The sequence below is a fragment of the Notamacropus eugenii genome, chromosome 1 (assembly GCF_028372415.1).
Source record: "Notamacropus eugenii isolate mMacEug1 chromosome 1, mMacEug1.pri_v2, whole genome shotgun sequence".
NCBI lineage: Eukaryota > Metazoa > Chordata > Mammalia > Diprotodontia > Macropodidae > Notamacropus > Notamacropus eugenii.
In genome coordinates this window covers 644,217,805-644,234,160 of record NC_092872.1, presented here as the reverse complement: position 1 = coordinate 644,234,160, position 16,356 = coordinate 644,217,805, and positions in this window count along the sequence as shown.

Sequence of the window (16,356 nt, the reverse complement as noted above, 5' to 3'; positions counted from 1 at the left end):
GCAGGATGTTAAAAATTAACCAGAACATCCTTGCTCCTAAATTCAGGTTAAGCATTTCTAGTTCCTTCTACCTGTTTTCATATGACTGCTCTTGATGTCCTCCATCTTCCTGGTAGCTCTCTTTTGGACCATCTCCACCTTATCAGGACAGATATGGTATATGAGAATTAACTGAATGATACTTCAAGCAAAGACTGGATAATCACCTGTACAATGTGCTGAAGTTGGGAGTCTTTAGGTATGGATTGGATTAGATGTCCACTGATGTCCCTTCCAAGTCTGAGATCCCATTATTCTGTGATTCCTAAAGCAGGCTCTCTAGAACTGAAAACAAAGCTCTAGACCTTGGTAGACCAGGGTAGAAGAGAGCAGAATCGTCACCTCCTCAGTCCTGGATGTTGCCTTTCCTAATGGAGCCTAGGATTGAGTCAGTTTTTTTTTTTCAGTTTTCATATCAAACTGTTGACAGATCATTTGTAAAATATGATTTATCGATGCTTCAGATTCTGTCATCTACATGTTTTTCTCTATCCTTCTGAAAGTGTTAGTGCCCTCCCTCCCTAGATTTGTGTAGTTACTTACTTCCTTTAAAGTACTCTTCCACCTACTCCCCAAGGGAACAACTACCTCTGAATCAGGGTATTCTGAGGATCCCAAAACAAGAGATCACAAGACCCCACTTAGGCATTCATCTTTAATAGTCAGACAGCTGACATATTTGGCTTAAAGCAGACATTCAGAAATACGGCATAGCATGAATAATAGTGATGCAACATCCCCCTCTCCCATAAACTCAGAGTTCAGTCTCCCAGAAATACGCACAATATTGCTGATAAAATGAATGGAGTACATTAGTAGAGAAGCATACATGTAGGGAACACATATGCCCAAGACAACTCAAGCCATTAATGCCTTGGAATCCAAGTCCTTTCTGATTTCATGGTGCCATCACTCTGCTCCTTGCTTCCTCAGCTGGTTTTCCTAGACTTGTTCCTGTCCCGATTGTCAGGGCTAACTTTGTCTTGGCTGCTCTCTCCAAAGCATGTGACTCACACATAGATGCTGCCATGGTTGAAAAGAGAAAAATCTCCTCACCACCCACTTGGCTCTGAAGGAAGAGTAAGGAAAAAGGCAAAGAGTGATTGCTTCTCAAGGACTAGATTCTTCCTCCATAGCCAGCTCTCTTAACACCTGCCATAGGTAACTCCCTCAATGATAGAGATCCTTATGTCTTGACTAACTCTAGAATTGATAAGCTTGTCTTTTTAGGGCTAATGGGGCAGTGACTGATCTTTCATCCTATCAATGGCTATTGTCCTTCCATCAAGGTTGACTGAGAAGTTTCTTTACACTTCCTGAAGGAATAAGAAGTATAAATACTTCTTTACACTTTCTTTTACTTCTTTTAGACTGTATTTGTATTTATTGCATAAGTTTGTATTTATTATATATAATAATTATATATGTGTGTATATATGCATATACGCAATATACATATATATGCATATATACATGTATATATATATATATTTATATACTCTTTCCCAGATAGAACAATGTAAGATTCTTGAAAGCAGGACTGCTTCATATTTGCTTTTGTATCTGCCATATCTAGCATTGTGCCAGCACACAGAAGGCACTTAATAAAGGCTTATCAGTTGATTGATTCTGCCCCATTAGACTCCCATTCCCTCTCCTAGAGCAGAAAGTATGTTTTGTGATCTATTCTCTGAGACCAAAATAACCTCCAGGACTTTATCAAACTACCATGTAACTGCACCTCCTCTAATCTCCTATTTATGAGGTCAGTTTTTTGAACTCAGGTGTAAGCTTTACGTTTATTTTTATTAAGATGAAGCTTATTAGACTGATGCAAAATTCAGACCTGCTAAGATTTTTTTCATCCTGACTATCATACAGCACATTGGCTAATGTCACAGTTTTATGACATCTACAAATCTGATAAGCATGCCATCTAACGTATTTATTGTTCTTTTAAAAAAAAAAAAGAGTACATGCAAAGCACAAATTCCTGGGGCACTCCACTAGATACTGCCTTCAAAACTGATATCAAAGCAGTAATGAGTACCCTTCATCTCTATCCATTCAAGCAGTTCAGAATCTTGCTAACTATACTATTGTGTAATCCATAGTTCTCCAGCTCACCCACAAGAATGACAGACAAAGCTTTTAAAATGCTATGCTGAAGTCTAGATAAATTATATCATCAACATTCCCTGCATCCATGTCAAAAAAGAAAATTACGTTAGTTTGGCAGGACTTTTTCTGGAAGAAGAAATATTGAATCTCTCTGATCAAAATCTACCAGGAAAAGACTATAATAAGCTCATTAATATTAACATGTAAATGTTTGGAAACCTTTAAGCTTTGCCTTTCCCAGTGGATATTTGTATTTTAACAGGTCAAACAAAGCCTTAAACTAAAATACTCCGTTTACAATTTCTGGTACCAGTTTGTGTTGGGGGAAGTTTTGAAAGTATGGGCAGAACTTCCCCCATGCTCCTGAAAGAGAATTACACAAAGTCACTCATTCTACTCCACGTAGAGATTGGCCTGATCCTTATAAGGGCAGATTGGCACAGTTGTCCAGATTTCATGCCCCATGTGAGATCATCACAAAAGCCTTATTTACACATCAGCACTGGAACTTAAGGGGCAAGACATAAGCCCATATTAATTTTTTTATGCTCTGAACTGTGATCTGAACACAACAAGTGTTAACATACTCAACAAAGAGAAGCGTTAACCCGTAACCACTGCTGAGTCTATCTCAATGGTATAACTGAGAATGGTTGTTAGCAAGGTAGGTACAAGGACAGAGAAGGTCCCAAAAGTAATGGGAAAGGAGTCAGTAAAGCACTGATTAGAATTTCACCCATTTCATTTCTAGTTTAGAAGAATAGGAGCAGAAGAGGGGAGAAGTACAGGGGTGAGCATTTCTATATGGGGAAGTTGGTACATCAGAAAAGAGAGAGAGGAAGAGAGAGAGAGAGAGAGATTTTGCTGTGCAGTTATTAGTACCATTCCAGTACAAGATATGGTAGCACAGACAACCAGGATAGGGGATTTCAATCCTGGAATATTTTCTCATAATCTGCTTTTCTAAGTGGGCATGTAACCTAGGACAATGTCTGGCTCTTACTATTCACTTGAGAGCCCATTACTTCTAAAGAAATTCTGGATTCCCAGGGTTGTCAAAGCGTTTGAAAGGCTTCATTCTATAACCAATTAGAATTTCCTCTTCCTTCAGATTTATCAATTTTCCTTTACTTTAAGAGTAAATAGCCTGAAAGGGGCAGTTGGGTGGTGCAGTGGATAGAGCACCAGTGCAGGGGTCAGGAGGACCTGAGTTCAAATCTCACCCCAGACACTTGACACTCACTAGCTGTGTGGCCTTAGGCAAGTCACTTAACCCCAATTGCCTAATCCTGGGACATCTCCAGTCATCCTGATGAATATCTGGTCACTGGATGCAGGTGGCTCTGGAGGAGAAGTGAGGCTGGTGACCTGCACAGCCCTCCCTCACTCAAAAACAAAGTCAAGTGCAAGTCATGTCATTATTTCACTGATGGCATGGTCTTCTTTGGCAACTAAGGATGAACACACAAATAGCCTAAATCTTCGTTGGTCCTTATCTCTTCTCTGATTTATACATGGGAAGCATATTTGTTGAATAAGCATCTTCTTTTTTTTCTCCCCATTCTCAAGTGGATTTGCCTAGATGTGAATGGATCATGTTAATACCTCATGAATAAAATAGTCCAATATATGTTTAAAGTCACCCTTGAATGTCTCCCACAGAGTGAGTTTCAGAGAATGGTCTGCAATCTTGATGATTTAGTTGGCTCAGATCCTTAGGAGGATGAACTTTGTTGGAAGGAGCCATACTCTCTACTGGCCCATAAAAGTGAGTCAACAGATCTGTCCAGTCCATTATTGACTTCTGTATACCTTTACATTGTGCCTTTCTTTCAGAGTTCAACAAGTTGAGGGTGGCGAGGGTTGGAGAGAGAAAAAAAAAAGATCCCTTCCCCTACCAGGAGCCATTAATGGCTATCTTGAGACAGAAGAGCATGGGAATTCCTTACTTGACCTAGTCCACACAGACCTAAATGAGAGTTCTGGAGAGTTAAATTACCTGGCAAGAGATGGTAGTAGATCAGTGAAATATCAAGAATTATTGAAAAAGCCCATAACAGAGGTGGTTATCATATGGTCTGAGAAAGTTCACAGTGTTTCTAGACTCTAGTATTCTCTGTAGAGGAGGTAGGATTTTTTTTTTCAGGGTACTGTATACACAGAATCCACCCTTCTCTCCAGAGAAAGGATATTTCTTGAGCAGCACCAGTCTTGGGGGTTAATCTCTGAATAACCCAAATTCAAGAATTTTATATGTGTGTGTGTGTTCTGTGACATCATACTTCTTTAGGAGAGAAGAGGATAATGTACATAATAATACAATAGCTTCTAAATCATATTTTAAGATTTGCAAAGAATTTATACATTAACTCATTTGATCCTCACAACCACCTTGTGAGGTAATTATTATTATCCCCACTTCTACAGATGAGGAAATTGAGACAAACAGGGATAGTGATTGTGCTTTGTAATTACTCTTTTAGGAAAACATCAATCATATTCAGCAGTTAGAGGCTTAGTTCAAGAGTTCCAGACAACCGAGGGTCCAAGGAGAGAAGAGTGTAACTCCTGCCCCTAAACCATATCCAGCAGGGAGCAGAGACATACTCTCCAGATAGACATGGATACAGAGAGGTAATTGATGAGACTAGTAAGTAGCTTCAAGGAGTGGGATATCTGGCAGCAGAAAAAAGAGCTAGCTACAGCAAATCAAAAGTACAGAAAGATGCCCTTTTCCCCACCAAAGAGGAAAAAAGACTGCTGCCTCCTGCCTTCATTTATGTGAATCTCATTAATTCTAGATTTAGCTATTTAATAACCTCTGGGGGCATGGCCAATTTTCAGCCCACACAACGGTCACCTTTCCTGACTCAACCAGAAAAAGGTGTTCACATTTCATAAAAGAATCTTAGAATGCTAGCTCATTAAGACATTAACATCTTATAATCTGTGATGAGGTACAATGAGTTGGGAGGAGGAACCCTTCAATGTTACACTAAGGGGTTTCAACTTTTTCTTGTAGGCTGTAGGGTATTATAGAAAGTTCTCCAGGAGGGGAAGTATCTTGATCCCATAGTGTGTGATCATCTCATTTCTGAATAAGTCCTTGTCCCCTGCCTTACCATTCCTTGAAACAAAGGTTTAAAAGGAAAGAGAAAAAAAGATAATTCTGCAAAATTAATAATCACATCAACTATGTCTAATAGTATATGCAACAGTCCCCAGCCATCATCTCCCATCTTTGCAATGAAACGAGTGAAGTGCATTTTCTCAACTTTTCTCAGTTGACAGGATTGATCATCATTCTTTTTGTTCTCTCTATTTACATTCTTGTAGTAGCTATACATTTGTTTACCTGGTTCTGCTTACATTAGTAAGTTAGTTCATATAAGTTTTTCTATGCTTCTCTGAACTCATGGTTTTTTTTTACAATGTAATAATATTTTATTACATTCATGTACCCAGTTTGTATAACCATTTCTCAATGGATCACATTTTGTTTCTAGTTCTTTAGTTACCACTGAAAGAATGCTGCTATGACTATTTAGATTTATATAGGACCTTTTTCTGACTTTGACTGCCTTGGGATTTGCCTTGGGATATCTGGTTCAAAGGGTATGGACATTTTATTCACTTTTTTTAAAGCATAATTCCAAACTGTGATTTTTTTAGAACAAAGAATAGAAATGCTCTTAGGTAAGTAGCTAATGCCCTCAGACTCAAGTCTGTTTTTCCTTTGAACTTCCTGCTCCAGGAGTTTGGGCATCTGTCAGAGAACTCACCTTGGCTGGTGTAAATTGCCTTTGTCTTAAGTTTTAAATCTCTGAAACTTACACTATTCCTGGTCATTATCTAAGGGCTGCTCACCCAGGATTTACCAAACAGCTCTAGGATTTGGATTTTCCAAATTCTTCCACTCTTCTACTCATGTAAATAAAGAGGTAGAGGCATTGCCTCAGACAAACTGAGGTCTAGGAAAGATCTTAATTTAGAAAGGCCAAGGTCACCCACTATGTCACAGGTCATTGCCAGTCATCTTGACTTTTAAAAGTCTTGCCACTGGACTTCAATGACTCTGGAGAAGAGAATGAGGCTCTGAGCAGCTCTGCCTCACTTAAGTCCAATTCATGCCCTAGTCAAGACATCACCCTCATGATGCCATTGGTCCTCTAAGGATGAACAAGGGTATAACAAGCCCAGGGGCAAGCTTCTTGTTTCTTGCTTCTGTCCCTCTACATTCTTGATCTTTCATATGCAGATTTGGCCAAAAAAGCCTCCAAAGGGATTTGTTACTCATTCAGCAAATGATAAAGATGAGATCTGAACTTTGATCTGCCTAACTCCACACCCAGCATACTGTCTGTCCATGCAAGTCTGCCTCTTTTTCTCCTTCTCTACCTCTATTCATGTTAACCTTGTGTAACCCAGAGTTCAGCCCTGGGAATTTGCATTAAATTCTCCTCATCAGTAATGGGAATTAGTAATAGTAATGATAGATGCTCCATGCCCCTGCAGAGAAAGGTTTTAGGAAGAAGCTAGCATGTAGAGGAGCCAACACTTGAAGTATGCCCCTATTCCCCAGTCTTTCTCTCCCTCCAAAAGCCTCTCCTCCCCCCACCCCCACCCCATAAAGACTCTAGAAATATGTGTATCTTCTAGGAGCCAAAACAGAATAATTCTCCTCTTACAAGATCTTGCTAAATTCATCAGCTCTACCAAGTTTGCCCTTCAAAAGAAAGGAGAAAGAAGGAAGGAAGGAAGGAAGGAAGGAAGGAAGGAAGGAAGGAAGGAAGGAAGGAAGGAAGGAAGGAAGGAAGGAAGGAAGGAAGGAAGGAAGGAAGGGGAAGGGACAGGGAAGGGAGAGGAGGAGAGGAGAGAAGAGGAAAGAAGAGGAGAGGAAAGGAGAGAAGGGTTTATTAAGTACCTACTATGTGCCAGACATTATGCTAAGCACTTTATACAAGCATTATCTCACTTTATCCTCACTACAACCCTGGGAACTAAGTATTATTATTATAATCCCCATTTTTCAGATGAAGACACTGAAGCAGACAGAAGTTAAATGAGTTGCCCAGGGTCACACAGCTAATTAGTGCCTGAGGCCAGATTCAAACTTGGGTCTTCTTAACTCCAGGCTCAGTGCTATATTTACTATTCCACTTGGCTTCAAGAAGGCATTAAAAATCAATAATGAAACACTTTCCCCTTTTGTCAGTAGAGAGTTAAGGAACTATAGATTCAGAATGTCATATGTGCTATAAGATGGAGTTGTTTTGTCAATTTTGCTTGCCTCTTTTTCTTTGTTATAAATGAGGGATCAATGCAGTAAAGAGAGAAATCACAACTGAAGAAAATAAGGGCATCAATAAAAACATTTTTATTTAAAAGTTGTGAAATTTTAAAGGTGTGCCAGTGGTAATTGTTAGTTTATCAACTAAAAATGCACATATAATGGAATGAATATACATTTTACTTTGTGTGGTATTACTGTTAAGGGGGGGGAAAGTCCACGTAACCCCATGCCATGATTTTAGACCCTGTTCTATTTGAATAGTTTTAGTCTCTCTATAAATGAATATACACTCTGAAATAATACAGTAAAAGAATTCATATGTAGTCATTGCTTTCCTACCCAGGGAACATCCAAAATAAGCACTGATACATACACTCAAATCCCTGGCATGGACTTTTACTTCTGGACTATTTACATGGAAACTCATGAGCTTCTGAAAATATTAATATTGTGAAAATCTGTTACTTTTCTCTCCTTTTCCCACCCAACCTAGCTTGTTCTTAAAGAATAACTCTCTTAATATAGTTACTGATGTGGGAGGTTCTCTCTTTATTAGCAACCAGATAAATATTTTATATACAATATGGTGGAATGAGATGGTTTAAAGTAAATTTTTGGGTTTTTTTTTAAAGGAAATTAAAACTGATCAATTCTGAAGAAAAGAATTTTTTTTTTAAGGGTGAACTAGGATGCTTCACTAGAAGATCAGTAAGTACTGGTCTTTTCTAACTCCAAAGTCAGAGCAGTTCAGCTGACCTGATCAGGGATTTCATTATTAAGAAGCTTAGGGATAGGATTACCCTTTGACTTAAAGAATATTTTATTGGTAGCCAGTTCCTGAAGAGATCTTTTCTTTAAATATTCACTGCTTTCAGCATTTCCTAGCAGCTCAGGGATTTACTGTGAACTCAGGAAAAGTCTGTTTGCATTCTTAAGCAAAGGTTAGGCATTTTAGTTGTGGGTTTTGTGGGTATGTGGGGTTTTTATTTCCTATAGACACAATGGAAACCCATTTATCAAAAAGAAATCTGTTTTTCTACAAGGCAGTTCAAATTAACCAATCTTTTTAAGGTTCGAAAAGCTTATGTCTTAGGCTCTTAGTAATCTCTAAGTATCAAAAATGATCTTAAAGTGCCCTAGCCATTTGGGGTTCAGTCATGGTAGTCCACTTGTTGGAATACCCATTTGGATCAGATCCCAGAGAACCATATCAACCATATTGACTTAAGTAAAACTAAAGCCTAAGTAGTTCCAGCATGATTCAAGGGTCAGAAGATTAAGGAGGCTGAAGGAGACCAACCAAGAAAGCTGAATCACTTAATATGTTAATTTAACAAAGGATTTTTAATGACAGTAACCCCCCAAAAGTGTTCCTTCAGTGTCTTCTCAAGATGTGTAGGTGAATGTCTTTACATTTTGAAAGGCTACACAAGTGAAGTTCAAACCCTGTTCTATCAAACTAAAAAGGCTTTGTGTATGGACCTTGTAAAGCACTGCATTGCATGTCTGTTGTTTAAGGACCTGCCTAGTTCACCTCAGAGAATTGGCCACCAAGGGATGATTTTTTTTGGCCTCCCCCACTCTTACTACCAGGGTGACTACAGATAAATCACTTAAACTTTCGAGGCCTAATGCTCTAATCAATAAAATAGGAAAGCTAGTGTTATCTAAGGATGGAAACTGCTTTACCTGATTTTAGCCATGATACCTTAACTAAGTGAGAACACATCTCAATCAATCATTCATAGGCTTTAGACTAAGCACTTAAAAGGTCTTTTATTAGAGGATAAACTGGAATGACATTGCACAAGAATATTATTTGATAGGTGGAGGAAATTCAGCAACATATCAAGCCAATTGCATATGGATTGATTTCTTGAAATTAGAGCAAGTGTGGCTTTCCAGCATGCCTTAACTTTGGCCTTGGCCAGATCTCCTCCCCTTCCTCATCTTCCCTTTCTGCCAGAGGAGGACCTGCTGAGTTCCAAAGAGTTTGGAGGAAGGTCTGGAGGCTTCCCATACTTCCATCTGCATTTTAGCATCATCATCCCAGTACAGCCGTAGCTGGTGTCAGTGTCAGTATTTACACCTAAGGATAGACTGGATTCATTACTCTACAAGGAGCCCAGTAAAGAAACTGAGGACTTGTACATATGTATATAACATATATACACATATACCTTCAAGGGGAACTTCCTGTGTACCCCAATGAAGACAGAAAAGGACTTCCAGCAAATAAGAGATATGAGTTATCCCTTTGCCATATTTGTTACTTAAGCTTGAGCTTAATTTCTCCTAGACACTGTATGTACTTGTGGGAAAGTGTGTCATAGACCTTGGAGAGAGAGAGGTGTTTTGTACCATCTGTTTTTACCATCTTTTTAAAAATTACTTAAGGCTGGCTGGCTAAATTGATTCTCATTGATAATGGGAGGGGGGGGAAACACACCAGTGGGAGTTCAAATCAATGGCATTAGAGAATCACCTCCTGATTCCTCAGGGGTAACCCTAGAACCCAGAGTGGGAAATAAAGCCAAGTGAACCGTGGGAACCTGACTGCTCTGTGAGAGTAGAAGTGGAGATCTGGGTGCCTCAGAGTTTACATAGACTGCCTGCCCTGCCATAGACTGCCACATCCTAATTCAAGGAGTAGTGTAAGGAAAATACTCTGAAAACTTGAAGGTGCTATATAGATGTGAATTTATTATTATTACTATTATCATTATTATTATTTCCTTTTTGGCGAGCTTTTTTATAAGAACTGTCATTTCACCAGTACAGAGAGCTCCTCAGTTCAGATTCGTACCTGTGTCTCAGAAAGTTGCAGGGGGTGAATAAGGAGGGGCACTAAGAGATTAAAGTAACTTCTCCAAGGTCACATAGTCAGTATGTGGCAGAGGCAGGACACTCTTCCCACTATGCCATGCTGCCTATCTATTATTCTTAAAGTAGTAGTATACATTAATTAATATTTGAAATTAGTTAAATAATTTAACTTTATACATTAATCTATTATGATACATAATAGACTAATTAATAGATAATTGTATAATTGTACTTATATTTAATCTAATTTACAGTTGATAACTTACCATTTTGTCATTAATATTTAATGTTAATAATTAATAACTATTGATTATAATTAATAATAAACTTACTCTCCAATTACCCATGTGAAGTATTTGTATAAGATTTATAGGCTCACTCTCTCTGTCTCCCTCCTTTTCTCTCTCTTCCTTTCTCTACCTCTTTCTTCCTCCATTCCTTTCTCTCTCCGTCTCTTTATCTCTCTCTGTGTCTCTTCCTTTCTTTCCCTCTTGTATACCCCATCTGCACCCACTTTGACAGATTGCATTTTTCCCCAGAGGGTAAGCCATAGGTCACACAGGTAGTAGGTATTTGTGGCTGAATTTGAACTCAGAAAGGTGAGTCTTCCTAACTCCAAGTCTGGTACCCTATCCATTGTACCACCCAGCTGCCTCTGACTTTTGTGATTAGCAACCAAATTCTCATTTCCTGTCTATTACCATGTCACATAATCATAGAAAAGTTCTGGTGTTGTAAAATTCTTCAATTCTTCATCTACAAATCACTGAAGTAGTGTGGGCTTTATTTTCTCCAGTATTAACTAGACAGCTTCCCATATGCAAATAAACAATTGCTTTCTTAGAACTCTGTCAGACTACTTCTTTAAGAACCTTCGGGTAATCCTATAACCCAGATAAATGAGTTGTCAAGGCAGACAACTCAAAAACTACTTTTTCTCAAAAAAAAAGATATGCCCCAGATGAAAGTAACCTCTTTACATTTATCAATTATGTGTATGATAAATGTAAACATATGTGTATGTAAATTACTTCAAAGAGTTGACCTCTAGGAAAACTGACAATCCATTGAAATATTAAAATATATATCCACATTATTGAAGGGAATACCCACATTGGTAAGATCACAGAATCATTGAAATATTTTAACATATTCAGATATGTCCATTTATGTATTGGAATATACATAAATGTATACATGCATAATGCATATTTACTTACATAATGCTTCCATCCATTGCCTCTAGTTATATAATCTCTCCAGTTAAACAGAGAAATATGTCTTTATTCCTTACCAACACACAATTCAAAGCTCCAGGCTCATGGGTGATATGAGTTTCCAAGGTAAAGAGTTTTCTAAAGCATGGTAGAGAAAGGCCTATAGAGATGAGACAGTAGTGCAGGCTGGAGAGGAAAGAAGGTATTTTGCTAGTAGAATTACAGGTTCACAAACAATGGGATGCAACTGTGGTGAACTGAGACTGCTCTGAATCCTTTATACTTGAGGCCAGAATGCTTGGGAGGAGTGATCCCATACCAGTATGGTCTTTGACTGTGCCTGACAAATATTAGTCAGAGAAGGAGAGTTGCAGAGCATTGACATTTCAGACTTCTCAAGGCACAACAGACAACCCTTCCTTCAAGACTTTGAGAACCAATGTAGAAAATTTAATTTTCATTTTAATAAGGAGACTGTCTAGTCTACATAATAGTCACTCATTTATAAAGGACTTGAAAGTTTGTAAAATACTTTACCCATGCTATTTCACTGATTCTCACATCAGCTTTTCAAGGTACTGTTTTTATCATTCCTATTTTATCTCTAGGTACTGTAATGGACAGAGTACTAGATTTGGGGTGTGGAAGAGCTAACTTCAAATCTCATCTCAGTCACCCACTAACTGTGTGACCCTGGGCTAGTCACTTAACCTCTCCCACACTCAGTTTTCTCCCCTAAAAATCAGGATAGTAGCAGTGTCTACCTCTCAGGGCTGTTGTAAGGATCAAATGAGAAAATATATTTAAAGCATTTTGTAATTCTTCAAGCACCATATAAAGGTTAGCTATGATTATGTATGAGGATTCTGAGGCTTGGAGACATTAAATGACTCACTTAGGGAGTCACAGGGTAAGTGAGTATCTAAGGAAGGATTTGAACTCACTTCTTAGAGACTTCTATTCTATCCCTCTATCCACTGTGAGACACTGCCTCTCATGTGTGAATGTGTAATTATTTGGGGTCTCATAGAGTTGAGAAATTGAAATCCCATGGGAATAGGAGCATAAGCCTACCTAGGTATGAATTATGATGGGATTAAATAATACATTTATGTTTAAAACCTGAGATACAAACCCAAGAAAAATCTCTATGAGAGCTTGTAGTCTAAGTATGCCCATTTGGTAATCAAAAATTGAATGGGTCCTGAAAGACCTGGAATGTGTGATTGCTTAGCCATTATCAGGGATATTTGGAAGATTCCAGAAAATGACTGCAATACCACTAAATTTGAGAAGGGTAAATGTTCCAATTCAGAAGAAAGAAAGAAAGAGAGAGACGGAGACAGAGAGAGCAGAGTTTGCAAATAATAGGCCAGTGGGCTTGAGTTTGATTCTTGAGAAAATTCTAAAACAGATTATTAAAGGGATGGTTGGCAAACACCTAGAAAGGGAAGCAATGATTACAAGGAACCAACATGGCTTCATCATGAACAGGTCAGGCCAGATTGACTTCATTTCCTTTTCTGATTTTATTTCTAAACTGGTAAAGGTTGTTGTTGTTCAGTTGTTTTGGTCAAAGGGCTGCACTTGAAGACCTAGAAGGCCACATGTGGCTTCAAGGCCACAGGTTCCCCATCCTAGAGCTATAGCATTTCCAAAGGAAGGAAACCAGGATGAGGAAAAGCCTAGAAACCATGTCATTTAAAAGTTGATTGATGCTTAATTTGGAGAAGGGAGGGCTCAGGAGAGACATGATAGTTTTCTTTGAGGATTTGAAGAGCTAGTGTGTGGAGGAGAGACTAGACATGTTCTGTTTGGCCCCAGAAGGCAAAACTAGGAGAAATGAGTAAAAGTTGCTAAAATAGCAGGGAAAATTTCCTAATGATTACTTGTCCAAATGTGGAATGGACTGCCAAGGAAATGGTGAGTACCCCTCCTTGGAGGTCTTCAAGCAGAGGTTAGATAACCATTGGTTAAACACAATATAGGGGGGATTCCTTTCATGTATGAGACCCCTTTCATGTATATCCTTTCATGGATTAGATGTCCCCTGAAGTTCCTTCCAATGTTTAAATTCTGTGATTCTATGAAATTGTTCAAGTCTGGAACCTAGGAGCTGCTCACGAATATGAAGTGTAAGAAAAATGAGACAGAACAATTTGAACTTGGAGTGATCATGGAGGTTTGCACAAATATTGCTGGAATAGCCCCATATGCAAGCCAAGCTCTAGGTGTCATAGTAATTACTTAATGAGTGATTTAATTATAACCAGAGAAGATGTGTTCCTCCTTGGTTCTGCCTTCTCCCAGGGAATGATCCTCAGAGAAGTGGGATAGGAGGAAATGGAGAAGGAGAAGACGTAAAACTCAGTAAATTAGATACAGTTCCCTCCCATCACCCTGGCCCACCAAACAGGTTCTAAAAGACTCATCCACTCTCTTCCTGCCGAGAAGACAACTTGACACAATGCTACCCTCACAGCCCAGAAGATGACTAGGAAACAACCCCAGAGCTGGTCTGTGTGTTGTTTGTCCTTCATTGCTGAAGAAGACCATGCCATCAGAGAAATAATGACATGACTTGCACTTGACTTTGAGTGAGAGAGGGCTGTGCAGGTCACCAGCCTCACTTCTCCTCCAGAGCCGTCTGAATCCAGTGACTAGATATTCATCAGGATGACTGGAGATGACCCAGGATGAGGCAGTTGGGGTTAAGTGACTTGCCCAAGGTCACACAACTAGTGAGTGCCAAGTGTCTGAGGTGAGATTTGAACTGAGGTCCTCCTGATTCCTGCACTGGTGCTCTATCCACTGCACCACCTAGCTGCCCCTTCAGAGCTGATCTAACAATGACAACAACAACTAGCATTCCTATAGTACTTTAAGATTTGCAAAGCACTTTACAACGATCTCACTTTGTTCTTACAACCCCCTGGGAAAGAGGAGCTATTTCTATTCCCATTTTACAGATGAGGAAAGTAAGGCAGTTAGCAGTTACTTGTCCTAGCCAGGGTAATACAGGTTTTCAATGTTTGAGGAAGGATTTGAACTCAGGTCTTCCTAAGTTCAGGTCCAGCATTCTCTAGACTGTACCTCCTAACTGCCTTGTATTAATGAGTGATGGGGTAAGGAGGTAGCATGATATAGTAAAAGAACTTTGGTCTTGGATTTAGAAGATAGAGGTTTGAGTCCTAGCTGCAATATCTGCTTTCTCTGTGACCTTGGGGGAAGACACATAAGTTCTCTGGGCCTCACTGCCTTCATCTGTAGTAGCTGCCTTCATCTACATCATGTGCCTCACATAGGATCTTTGGGAGGAAAATGTTTTGTGAATCTTGTAGAGCCATAGAAATGTGAACTATTAATGTTTTTCATATCTCTTCAGTGCAGGTTGGGAAGGAAAGAAAAGGAGCAAGAGGTACAGTTTAGCTCTTGCAAATGTATCTATGATCATCTGATAGAACAAATTATGCAAATCAGGAACAATCAAACTGCACCAATTTCAATGTAATGGCTGGATAAATGAAATTCCCTCAGACAGCTAATCCTATAGCTGAGATTGGTGACTCCTCAACTGGAGAGGCAGCCCTGAGATTAGGAGTTATCAGAAGGTGGTCCAGCATCTGTTCTCTGGTATCACTTGTTTGATTTAATTAATTTTAAAATGACCTCAGTTAAGTTCTTAGGAAATAGGAGAGCTATTGTATATAGGAAGTTTAGAATTCTGGAGCATGCCAGGGCAAACTTGGAAAGGGATTGGGAACATCTAGGCATAGTAGGCTCATGCTAATGGTTAGGAATTCTAGTGCTATCTTGAAAATAGCTCTGAATCGATTGTCAGCACAGCACATGGGAATTTAACTTGGAGGTTTGTCTTAATCTCGGTACAAATCACTTGCCTTTATGGGACAAAAGTAAATCAGTTAGTCAATAAACATTTATTAATGCTAAGTGCTAGGGATACAAAAAGAGTCCCTACCTTCAAAGTTATATGTAGTGTAAAAACAAAGGAAATAAATAAGTAAATAAGGCACTAGGATTAAGAGGGATTGAGAAAGGCTTCACTGTATGGAACTTTAATTGAGACTTACAGGGAACCGGGGAAGCCAGCAGACAGAGATGAGGGGAGAGCATTCCAGACACGGGACATAGTCAAGAGAGACTGTTCACAGTGGAGAGATGTAGTGTCTTGTTTGTGGAACAACTGAGGTCAGTGTCACTGGATCAAAGAGTAAGCATCATGGAGCAAGGTGGAAGAAGACTGGAAAGGTAGGATGAGTCTAAGTTATGAAGGTTAAATACCAAACAGGATTTTGTATTTGATCCTGGAGACAATGGGGAGCCATTGGAGTTTATTGAGTGGGAAGGTTGGGTGGCAGCATTGTGTGACGTGATCAGACCTGCATTTTAAGAAAATAACTTAGTGAGCTGAATGGTTTGGAGAGAGGAGAGACTTGAGGCTGGCATACCCATCAGCAGGCTATTATAATAGTCCAGGTGTGAGGTGATGAGAGCATGTACTAGAGTGCTGGCAGTTTCATAGGAGAGAAGGGAGAATACTTAAGAGACCGGAAAAGTAAATTGACAGGAAACAAATTAGGTATGTAAGTGGTGAAAGACAGTGAGGAGTTGAGGATGATACCTATGTTGTACTTTATAGTAATAGGGAAGGTAAGATATGGGATGGGTCTAAGGCGGGGAATGAGTTTGACTTTGGACATGTTGAGTTTAAGATGTCTATTGGAAACCAGTTCAAGATGTATAAATGGCAGGTGGAGATGAAAGATTAGAGGTCAGTAGAAAGGTTAAGAAAGGGTAGGTACGTTTAAGAAGAGTCAGCATAGAGGTAGCAAATAAATC